The sequence below is a fragment of the Elaeis guineensis genome, chromosome 4 (assembly GCF_000442705.2).
Source record: "Elaeis guineensis isolate ETL-2024a chromosome 4, EG11, whole genome shotgun sequence".
In the NCBI taxonomy this organism is placed as follows: Eukaryota; Viridiplantae; Streptophyta; class Magnoliopsida; order Arecales; family Arecaceae; genus Elaeis; species Elaeis guineensis.
This window is the reverse complement of record NC_025996.2, coordinates 55,259,084-55,270,171: the sequence shown is the minus strand read 5'-3', so window position 1 is coordinate 55,270,171 and position 11,088 is coordinate 55,259,084.

Genomic DNA, 11,088 nt, shown 5'->3' with positions numbered 1-11,088 from the left:
AAGGCACTAATTCAAGTTAAGAATCAAAATTAACATGCTTGTGCACAAATATGAACTTTAAATGGAAACATGATGAATCAATAACTGAATATTTACTCACTTTACGAATATTATTAATGATCTAAAAAGTCTTGATAAGTCTTATTCTAACAGTGATCTTGTGAGAAAGATTCTTAGTCTTTATCAAGGACTTGAGAGGCCAAAGTGACAGCAATCCAAGAAGCCAAATATCTGAATGTCTTATCCTTGGAGGAGCTTCTAGGATTGCTAATGACACACGAGTTAAGCATAGAATAATATCAAGAAGAAGATGTCAAGAAGAAGAGGATAATCGCCCTCAAATCCACTGCTCAACTCGATGAGGAATTTGATGAAACAGAAAATGAAGAGCAAAATGAAGAATATCCCTCATCACTAGAAAGTTTAAAAGATTTTTAAAGAAAAAAAAATAAGGGATGAGAAAGAGGCCACCTACAAAGGAGAGCAAAGCAAGGAGAAGGATAAGGAGCAGCCTCTTATTTGCTATGAATGTAAGAAGCTGAGATATTTTAGGTTCGAATATCCACAACTTAAGAAGGGCCCCAAGAAGTATAAGAAAAAGGCTACGATGGCTACATGGAGTGACAGTGACGAGTCAAGCTCCGAAGAAGAAGAATCATATGAGTAAACTAACTTGTGCCTTATGGCACATGAAAATGAAGTAAATGCTGAAACTCCTGATGACTTTACTTTTGAAGAACTTCAAGAAGTATTTATGATCTAGTTGATGATTTAAAGAAGTTAGGGATAAAGAACAAAGAATTAAAATCAAAAAATCAATCTTTACTAAAAGAAAAAATTATTTCAAATGAAAAATTGATCTTGACACAAGAAAATCTAAACTTAAAAACTAAAATTACTATGTTAAAATCTATGGCAGAAAAGTTCACTCTAAGTTCAACTAAACTTCAAATGATACTTGATAATCAAAAAACCGTTTATGATAAAGTCAGTCTTGTCTATAACCCATTAAAGAAAAAAAAAATTTAAAAAATATCTATGCGAACTCATCAAGCAACAAGTTTTTAAATATTACTTGCTTTAAATGTGGTAAAGTAGGACATAAATTCTATACTTATTTTTCTAGCAAATCTGAAAATTCTAATATGAAGAAAATATGAGTTCCAAAAAGAACCATTGTGACTAACCAAAGAGGATCAAGAAAACTTGGGTACCTAAAGTGAAAACTTGATTTTTGCATGTAGGTGTGTCTTGCATCCAAAAAAAAAAAATTGAAAATGATATCTTGATAGTGGGTGCTCAAGACACATGATCGGTGATGAATCTCAATTCATCACACTTGATGCAAAAGATGGAGGGATGGTCACCTTTGGAGACAATAGCAAAGAAAAGATCATCGGTATAGATAACATTGGTTCACTCCCTCCAAGTATATTGAAAATATTTTATTAGTAGATGGTTTAAAACATAATCTATTAAGCATTAGTCAATGTGTGACAAAGGATACAAAGTTATTTTTGAATCTTCATTATACATAGTAACTAGTCCCAATGATGAAGGCATTAAATTTGTTGGGCATAGACATGGTAATGTTTATATGGTAGATTTGAATGATCTTTTCAAGATAAACTTGCAATGCCTAGTAGCCTTGAATGCCAAAATTAATGAGACTAGTTGGCTTTGGCACCATAGGCTTGCACATATTAACATGCGTTCACTTTCAAAACTTATTAAAAAAGAATTGGTCACTGATTTACCTAAATTGAATTTTGAAAAGGATAGAATTTATGATGCATGCCAACTAGGTAAACAAACAAAAGTTTCATTCAAATTTAAAAATTTTGTTTAAACTTCTAGGCCATTAGAATTATTGCACATAGATTTATTTGGACCCACTAGAACTACGAGTTTAGGTGAAAAATGATATGGCTTCATAATTATTAATGATTTCTCTCGTTTTACATGAGTTTTTTTTTTGACACATAAGAATGAAACTTTTCATGTATTCTCAAAATTTTATTAAAGAGTTACTAATGAAAAAGATTTTTTAATTCAAAATATTCGAAGTGATCATGGAATCGAATTTGAAAATCAAGATTTTGAAAAGTTTTGTGATGAAAATGGCATTAACCATAACTTTTCAGCACTTAGGACACCCCAACAAAATAGATAGTAGAAAAAAAATAGAACTCTTGAAGAAATGACCCGTACCATGCTATGTGAAAGCAACCTCTCAAGATACTTTTGAACGAAAATAATTAACACGACATGTTACATTTTAAACTATACCTTAATTAGATCAATTCTAAAAAAATATCCTATGAGCTTTGGAAAGGAAAAAAATCAAATATTATTTTTTTTCATATTTTTGGTTGTCGATATTTTATTTTGAACAATGGTAAAGAGAGATTAAAAAAATTTGATGCAAAATCAGATGAAGCTATTTTTCTTGGTTACTCCTCTTCTAGCAAAGCTTTTAGAGTTTTCAACAAAAGAACTTTAGTAGCAGAGGAGTCAATACATGTTTTTGATAAGACTAATGATCTTCCTTCAAGAAAGAGTGAAGGTATTGATGATGCAGATCCTCTTATAGAAGGGATAAAGGAGCTCACCCTAAAAGACTCAACAATTCAAAATGAAGAAGAATATGATAACAAACAAGAAGATAAAGGTGAAGAACAACAAGAACAACCTCAAGGTACAAATGATCTATCCAAAGAATGGAGGTATGATCACAATCACCCCAAAGAATTAATCATTGGTGATCCTACACATGGACTAAGAACTTGTTCTTCACTTAGAGATGCATTCCATCACTTTGCATTTATTTCTCATTTTGAACCAAAAATCATAGATGAAGCTGAAAAAGATTATAATTGGATAAATGCAATGCAAGAGAAACTTAACCTATTCGAAAGAAATAATGTATGGATTTTAGTATCAAGACCTAAAAATTATCCAGTAATTGACACAAAATGGATATATAGGAATAAATTGGATGAATATGAAAATATAATCAGAAATAAAGAAAGATTGGTTGCAAAGGGTTATAATCAAGAAGAGAGAATTGATTTTGATGAGACCTTTGCACCTGTTGCTAGATTAGAAGTAATTAGGCTTTTACATGCATATGAATACTTTATGAATTTTAAGTTATTCCAAATAGATGTCAAAAGTATTTTTCTAAATGGTTATATTGCCAAAAAAATTTATGTAGAACAACCCCCCGATTTTGAAAATTATGCTTTTTCTAATCATATTTTCAAATTAAACAAAGCATTATATGGCTTAAAACAAGCACCTAGGGCTTGGTATGAAAGGTTAAGTAAATTCTTGCTTGATAATGATTTTCAAGAGGAAATGTAGACACAATCCTCTTCATTAGAAAAAATCATGATGGCATCTTAGTTATACAAATATACATTGATGACATTATATTTGGATCTACTAATAAAATTCTTTGTCAAGATTTTGCTAAGCTTATGCAGGAGAAGTTTGAGATGAGCATGATGGAAGAACTTATATTCTTCCTCGAACTCTAAATCAAACAAACAAAGAAAGGGATCTCCATCATCCAAAGCAAGTACACAAGAGAACTACTCAAAAGATTTGAAATGGAGGGGTCCAAAGTAATTGGTACCCCCATGAGCCCATCATGTAAGCTTGACAAGGATGAAGGAGGTAAAAATGTAGACTCAAAACTTTATAGAGGCATGATTGGTTCATTATTGTATTTAACTACTAGTAGATCAAATATTATGTTTAGTGTTTGTCTATGTGCACGCTTTCAATCAAATCTAAAAGAATCATATTTAAATATAGTTAAAAGAATTCTTAGATATTTAAAAGGTATACAAACTCTAAGATTATGGTATTCTAAGATCTCATCAATTGACTTAATACGATATTCAGATGCTGATTTTGCTGGATATAGATTAGATAGAAAAAGTATTAGTGGAACTTATCAATTTCTTGGAGTTAACTTAATCTTTTAGTTTAGTAAGAAGCAAAATTCGATGGCACTATCTACGATCAAGGCTGAATACATTGCAGTCAGAAGTTACTATGCTCAAATCTTGTAGGTTAAGCAACAACTTGAGGACTTTGGTATCAACTCAATGAAACTCCCATAAGATGTGATAACACCAGTGCTATTAATCTAACTAAAAATTTAATTCAGCATTCTAGATCAAAGCATATTGAAATAAGACATCATTTCATAACAGAACATATCTAAAATAATAATATAATTTTTTATTATGTTTGTGCTGAAAAATAATTGGCTGACATCTTTACCAAGACTTTAAGTGAAGATAGATTTTGTGAAATTAGGAGAGAACTAAGAATTCTTGATCTATCAGCTTAAGTATCTTTCTGATTCCAAGTTCTTTTTTTCAAAAATTTTTTGAACCAAATTTTGAGCTTAATTCTCTTCTCTCCTTTCTTGAAAGCTCAAAACTATCCTTCATACGATCAATCTTTTAAATAGACACACTTCTCTCAAGTTTCAATTTTTTTTAAATTTTTTTCATCATTTGTTCTTTTCTAATCATGAGTCGATCCATAGGGTTGACCCCAGGGTAAACTTATAATTTTCATTAAAACTCATCGAGCGCTCTATTTTATTGAGAAATCTCCTTTTGTAAATGAGCCGACCTTTTGCCTTTCGTCTTCCTCATCCCATCGAACAAAATCTCCTCCCTCTCCACTCTCTCAACTGCAAAAATCTCTTAAAATTTCTCTTCCCATCAATTTTCTCCATTCAAATCACCCTCTTAGAAACTAAATCTATTTTCTTTCTCTTCCTCATTTGGGCGAATCAAGCTTACCCTTGCTTCAAACCCTCATCTCCAAATCGGTGGTTCATCTCCCTAAAAATCCTTGTCTTTCCTCTAAAATTCTTTCCACTCTACCTCTCATTAGGTCTCCTAAGCTGTTTGCAAGTCTCTATTATCCGAAATGGCTCCCAAACTGAAGCTACCGCAAAGAAGAAAGTTTATTTGTGGGTTAGAGGAGAATGTGCGTAGAAAAAGAATGGTAGCCGAGCCCTCTCCTGCTCCAACCTCAGTTTCAGATCCTGCTCCAGCTTCTTCACAATCCTCACTCAGTCCAAGCAAGGTACCTCTCTCCAATCGAAAAGTGGAACCCGAGAAGAACATAGATTTTAAGTTTTTTAAAAAAGAAGGGTTCTCTATTGGATCAAAAATTAAAAATCATGGGAGTCTTACTATCTTTTGAAGGAAAATACTTATATTGATTTGGTCAGAGAATTCTATTTGAATTTAAGTTACTGCAATAGAATAGTAAAATCTCTAGTGAATGGTGTTAACATTATTCTTGATCCATTGCATTTGGGACAAATCTTGCACTTGCCTTGTGAAGGTTATACTCATATGGAGCTCCTAATCAAAGAAGAAGGAATAAGTGTTATTTTAGGAAGAACTTTTACTAAAAATTTAAATAAATTAGAAGTAAGGATTCTTTCAGTAGAGATGAGACTTTTGCTTCACATGGTTACCAAACTTTTTATCCCTAGAAGTAGCAGGCATGACCTCTAATCTAGTAGGAATATTTGCATCATGTACCATGTGATCATCGAGACCTCCTTGAACCTTCCTACTTTGATGTTTGAGGCCATGAGAGAGACCCTGAATAGATCTAAGGCTCACTTGCCTTATGGTATGGTACTCACCCTAGTCTTTAAAAGGTTCGGAGTCTATTTTGAGAGAGAGGCAGTCACCAGATTGTCATATTCTGACACCATCAACCACCACACACTACATCGCATGGGTTTTTTAAAGATTGATGGCGGTTGGTCGAAAGGTGTTGAGGAGAGAGCAGAGGAGAGAGTAGAGGAGGAGGGACCATCTTCACCTCCTCATGATCACAGAGCATCTCCTGATATTCAATTCATATATGATCATGAGGTTGGTCCCTCAGAGTCAGTGAGGAGGCATGTTTCTGTCCCATAGTTTGGGAGCAAAATAGATCCTTCAAAGGTTAGACTTGCAGATGATTAGATTGAGTTAATGTCCTAGCGGGTTGCCTCCATTTTATCCTAACAGTTTGCCATCTCAGATTTTACTCAGAGAACGTCTTCTTAGGCTGTTTCAGATCAGACCTTGATCTCTTATATCTCTACTGTCTTTCAGATACTTACAGCTCAGTCCGCACGAATTGAGAAGCTTGAAGGATGTATTCTGAGACTGACCGACAGAGTTTTAGATTTGCAGAGGTAGGTATTAGCCTTAGCCCTTCTCCAACCACAAGAGAACATCATGGAGATCTCCGACCTGTCTGCAAAGGCGGCTAGGCTTCGAGGTGTTTTGCAGAGTGGCTTTGATTTTTTGTGGAGGGAGATCAGGGCTCTAGTGAGGTTGTCTCTACTCATATTGGTATCTTGATACAGTCCTTGATGAGAGCTTTGGAATAATTGGACACCATCAGACTTTCTCTCCTAGCACAGTCCATAGCTTCCTAGGCTCTAGGACCTTCTCGCCCTTCTGCTCGTGCCGGTACTTCTACCCATGGTCGAGGCAGACGTGATCGAGGATGTGCCTGTGGCCTTGATCCTGAGACTCCTCATCATATCTCTGACTCTTCTAATTCTGAACCCTCCAGCCATGATATCTATTAGATCTAGCATAGTTAGTCTTTTATGTCTAGGATCTAGCTTATGACTTTTGTATTTGTTGGCTATTTGATCAATGGAAAGCTATATTTTGACTTGACTCTTATGTAATGTGACACTTATGTCATTTTGGATATATATATATATATATATGTTTTTAACTTCTATGAATGTCGTATCATTTGGATTGATTTTTATGAATGACATCAACTGAAATATCCTTTATGATTGCCATAGTGAGGGGGAGTCTTTTTATTTTTCTTTAAAAAGAAAAGTAGTGATCTTAATTAATGTTGTCAAAAAAAGAGAGTAGAGAAATAAAATTGAGCAATAAGCAAATTTGTCAAAAGAAAATAATCATAGAAACTATTTTAAAAACTAATCTGCAAACTACTTATGATACATTTTATTCAAATAATTGACTATAATGTTTCAGTGATGCATCTTCATAAATTTAAAATTTTTAATCAATACTTTATATATGTTATATTTTGCTTTTGCTCAAGTATTTTGTCATCATCAAAAAGAGAGAGATTGTTGCTCCATGAATTGATTTTGATGATTACAATATATTTAAAGGGATTACTAATGATTTTGGCTTGGAAAAAGATTTATTGTATCTCAGAGATAAAATCATAATTTTATCAAGTTTTGATTTGAGAACCTCAAAAGCAAGAATAGAAGATTTATGATCTATTGGAGGTAATTTTATATTTTTTGGATATATATTTTGAGAAAAAATCAAGTTTAAAGAAAAGAGTCGATCCTATGAGTCGACTCCTGTCAAAAGGGGCTGAACGGCATGCTATTTTTGACTAGCACACCCAAAGGGGATGACCCTATAAGTCGACCTCTGTTGCTGTATAAATCAAAGATATAGAACAATGATTTTCTGTTCTACACCATAAAGGTCGACCCTATGAGTCGACCCCTGTGCAGAGGTTAACCCTATGAGTCGACCCCTACAACAGAAAATCTCCATAACGACTCATTTTTTAGCTTATTTTGGCCATATTTAATGCTCATTTAATGCACTCCAATAGCTCTATTTCAGCTCAAATTTGTCTCTAGTATCTATTGAAGATATAAAGGCACTTGAAGGAGGAAAAAAAAAAGGTTTTAAAAAGGTTTATCAAGTATTCATTTTAGCCTTAAGCAAAAAGTCCTCTTTAAGCAAAAGAAGCTTTTATTTCAAGTTCACCAACCTCTCAAGAGCTCATTCAAGTCTTTAACAACCTTGAAAAAAATTAGAAAAGCTTCTTCCTTGTTGTGTAAAGTGTATTTAAGATTTTATTTGCTCATTAAAGGAGCTAAACTTGTATTTCTTGTCATTAACTCTCTTACTCTATTTTTGTCTTGATTTTTAGTTTTAGAAATATTCCAAAACTTGGATAGGTTGATCCGAATCTTGAATCGAATTATATTGAGTTGGTTTGTATCCAAAAAATAAGTGTTCTAGCTTGAGATGCTAGAGTCAGAGGTACTGACGTTGTATTCTTATTGAATACGTTTTAGTGGATTTAAATTCTCAAGTAGGAGCTTAGAGAGTGGATGTAGGTACAAGATTGGCACCGAACCACTATAAATCTTGTTTGTTTGTGGTGTGCATACTTGCTCTCTATCTAAATTTTTTTATTTTCTTGCATTCTTGCATCTGATTTCTACACTTAGCTTAAATCACTTACTACATATAACTTGCTTATTAGTACTTAATACTTGTGGTTCTAAATTAACTTTAAAATTTTAGAAATCCAATTCACTCCCCCTCTTAGGTTGCATAGCTGGGCAACAGAAAAGAATTTACATGAGGATCATAAATAGACTTGAGCTAATTGAAGCTATCATATGACTGATGATGAAGTTTGATGATTTATCCATGACCTGCCATCTAGTCGGAACTCATGATAGAAAGACTAAATCATATGTAAACTATACCTTGAGATTCTATTTTGATTCTACTAGATTTCTACTACATATTGCTAGATATCACTGGTGGATTATGAGAGCTTACTAGGGTTACTCAGGATCGACAATCCTTGATGAGTTAAGAGTGAAATCGTTCTGACCCATTGAAAAGAATTTCAATAATACTATGATAGAAATCATCATATATCTTACTATCAAGTAGAATTGAATCAATGGTGTCACACAATAAAGGGATTAGATTTGGAATAAGCAATTAGGCTTATAAAGTCTCAATTGGATTTAGAGAAATCCTATTAGATTTAGGATAACCTTGCTGGTATATAGTTGAACCCAATTTTCTCTTTATACTTGAATTTTTTATTTGATAAGATTAATTTAAGTTAATTATCTACTAATAATCTTAATAAATTAGATTCATTGGACTCCAATTGTTAGGTGCCTAGGGTTTTGGATCATATGCATTAAGGGTTCAAATCTTTAATTAGTTTTTTTGATTGTTCCTATTGGGGCTCCATTTGATTTGATCAAGTTGGGCATGCCCACTTAAAAGAGGGCATGGAAGATCAGCATCGAGTATGTCCTAAGCCCTATGCAACATGTGAAAAAATAGGTGAAAAGCCTCCAATAGTTGGCACCTAATAGATCTTCTAAAGGGGGTCAAATATCTAAGGCTATAAGGATTTCTTATGCAAGTAGGACATATATTAAGGGGCTATTTGATTTTGAATAGGATTCATATATTTTGCCTATTTAAAGGGGCCTTCTCTAAGAATCTTATGATCAGATTTGCAGTAGCTCCCATGCCTCCTAAGGTCTTTCCATGCCTCCTTCTATTCTCCATTTTGGTTCCAACATCCAAAGGTATTAGGTGTCCTCAATCTCCACACCCAAAAGGAGCTTAGGCATCCCTCCTTCTTTGCTGGTTTCAGACCTTGGTTGCTTCATAATCAAGAAAAGAAAAGTAAAACAAGAAGCAAGAAAGAAATCAAAGAAAGAATCAAAGAGTTGATCATGATCCAGGCTTCATTTAAATTTATAGGGTAATTATTCTTTGAGAAGAAAGATCAACACCAAAGAGGGCTATTCTTGGCTGATTCTGAGTGGATACCCATGGAGGTTGGATACCTGAATGACTAAAAAAAATCTACTCTCTTTTAGATCTAGATTCGAAAAAAAAAATTACAAAATAGATATGTGATTCAATCATATATTTAATTTCACCATAAAATTCAGCATGTATTTAATTTCAGCATATGAAGTAAATCATTGTGCTCTATATTTTATGCATGCATGGTTTTGATTAAAAGATATTTTAATCTTTTATTCTACTATATTATTTTAAAAAAAAAATAAAATACATATGCATGCCCTATAACAAAATTCCAATAGTTCGGTGTATGAACTCCTTGTTGCCCAGCTATGCAACCCAAGAGGGGGGGGTGAATTGGGTTTCTAAAAATTTTAAGCCCCAACTGATTACTTATGAAGAACAAAACAAAGACTTTAATTCAATATTAATTACCTAAAGCAGGAATGCAAGAATATAATAAAGAAATAAAGTGAAGCGATAAAGCACACCACAAACACAAGGATTTATAGTGGTTCGGTGCTAACCTTGCACCTACATCCACTCCCCAAGCTCCTACTTGGGAATTTCAATCCACTATACTTTGTATTCAACCCGAATACAAAACGTCGAAAACTCTGACACTAGCTATCCCAAGCTAGATCACTTGTTTCTCGGGTACAAGTAAACCCAAAACACTCCGATTTCAGGTTTGGATCAACCTTTCCTTATTTTGGAAATCCTCCAAAAACAAGAACTAAAACTCACAAAGAGTTAGAAAATTTTGAGCACAGATTAATACAATAACAGCTCCTTTAAATGAGCGAATATAACAATAAAAACTTTTACTCAAATGAAGAACCCCTTTTCGGATTTTCTCAAGGTGGATGAACGCTTGAACGAATGCTTGAGAAGAGGTTGTTTGTTGATTGAAGATCTCTTGAAAACTTTGGAAGATCTCTAGATCAAGGTTGAACAATAGGCTTGAAAGATCCTCTTGAATGCTCTTGCTTTTCTCTTTCACAATCTCTCTTGTATATTGTGGATCCTTTCTCTTTTTCTTTTTGGATATTTCATTGATCTCAGGCTTTTTCGTGCAGATTTCGGATCCTTTCTTCTATTTTTTTTCTTCTTTCTTTTACTTTTGATTTCACGTTTGATCTGCTATTTAATCTGTAATTTCTTTCACCATTAAAAGCATTTTATGTCATTAGAAGCAAGAGAAAATAATTTAGGCAGATAAAGAGCCGTTAGAGCAATTTTAGGAAGCATAAAAGGCAATTAAAATGGGCAAAAAAATAGCTGTTGCTGACATTTTCCGTCGCAGGGGTCGACTCATGAGTCGACTCATGCTTCAGGGGTCGACTCATGAGTCGACCTCTATTGCAAAAACCAGAGAATGCGTTTCTGGAAATTCTTGGCTCAAATTAGTAGGGGTCGACTCATGAGTCGACTCATACCTTGT